Genomic DNA, 1,949 nt, shown 5'->3' on the forward strand with positions numbered 1-1,949 from the left:
ATAAGTATAGTGAAAGAATACAACCCTGGTGCATAACTCTACTGATTTTAAAACATACAACTTTCCCTTGTTCAGTTAGAATAACTGCCTTTTGGATTTATGTATACAGAGTCCTGGTGTGGCGCTGTGGGCTAATGCGTCAGACTGCAAAGTCGATCAAATTGCAAGGTTGGTGGCTCAAGCTCACCAGCTTCTCCTTGGAAATCCTATACAGGGTGGCTATGGGTTGGAATTGACTCAATGGCACTTAACAACAACAACAATATGTTCCTCATGAACTAATTAATACATAATACTCATTATTTGGAAGGTTATCCATTGTTCACCATGCTCCACAAAATCAAATACTTTTGCATAGTCAATAAAGCACAAATAATCATCTTTCTGGCATTCTCTACTTCCAGCCAGGTCCATCTGAAATCAGCAATGATATCCCCAGCTCCAAATTCTCTTCTGAATTCAGTTTGAATTTCTGGCAACTCTATATTGATGTACTGCTGTATTTGTTTTGAATTGTCTTCAGCACAATTTTACTTGCATGTGATATTAATGATAATGTTTGATGATTTCCATATTCCCTTGGTCACCATTCTTTGGAATTGGCACAAAAAATGACCACTTCTAATCAGTTGACCAGGTAGTTGTCTTCCAAATTTCTTCACATAGATAACTGAGTGCTTCCAGTGCTGCATCAGTTTCCTGAGACATTTCCTTTTTTATTCTGTCACATCCTGGACCCTGGTTTCTCAACAATGCCCTCAGTGCAGCTTGGACTTCTTTCAGTATTGTTGGTACTTGGTCATATGTTACCTCCCAAATAATTGAACATCGACCAATTATTTTCAGCACTCTGTGTATTGCATCATTTAGTATTTTCTCCATAGAATCCTCCAATATTGCAATATGCTTTATTATTTTTCTTAAATTCTTTCAGCTTGACAAATGTTGAGCATATTCTTCCCTGTGGTTTTCTAATTCCAGGTCTTTGAACATTTCATTTTAATACCTGACTTTGTCTTCATGAATTGTCCTTTAAAATTTTCTGTTCAGTTCTTTTACTTCATCATTGCTTTCAGTCTATATTTTTTAAGAACAAGTTTCAGAGTATTTTCTGACTTTCACTTTGGACTGTTCTTTCTTTCCTGTCTTTTAATGATGTTTGCTATCTTTACGATATTCTTGATGTTTTCCACAACTTCTCTGGTTTTCAGTCATTAGTGTCTAATGCATCAAAATTGTTCATAAAATCATCTCTAAATCTAGGTGTGACAAATTCAAGGTCATATTTTGTATCTTTTGGGCTTGTTTTAATTTTCTTAAGCTTCAACTTGAAACTACATATGTACAATTAATGATCTGTCTTATGGTTGGTCTCTGACCTTATATTGGCTTATGATACTGAGTTTCTCCATCATCACTTTCCATAGATTTATCCCATTCAATTTTATTCCAAAGTATTCAATCTGATGAGTGCCATCATGAAAGATGTTGAAAAAAGGTATTTGCAATGAAAAATAATGTCATTCTCAAGTATCCTTTCTATCACGAAGTTCATATTTTCCAACTATAGATCCTTCCTCTTTGTTTTCAATTTTCAAATACTAATCATGAGTAATTGTCAAGGCATCTTGATTGCATGTTTAATAAATTTCAGACTGAAAAATTGTTGTTCAATGTGACTTCAAGTAGTGATGCTATATAGGGTTTCTGAGGAGTGACTGGTAAGTTTGAACCACCAACCTTGCGATTCTAACTAACCTTGAAGTCCAGTGCTTATTCTAAAGCCCCAACAGAATTCCTCAATTTCGTCAACATTGTCTTGTTGTTGTTGTTGTTGTTGTTGTTGTTAGGGGCCATTGAGTCAGTACCGACTCACAGCTACCCTGTGCACAGCAGAACAAAACACTTCCCAATCCTGGGCCAACCTCACATTTGTTGCTACGTTTGAG

This window comes from Chrysochloris asiatica, unplaced genomic scaffold (assembly GCF_000296735.1).
Source record: "Chrysochloris asiatica unplaced genomic scaffold, ChrAsi1.0 scaffold00073, whole genome shotgun sequence".
NCBI classification, from domain to species: Eukaryota; Metazoa; Chordata; class Mammalia; order Afrosoricida; family Chrysochloridae; genus Chrysochloris; species Chrysochloris asiatica.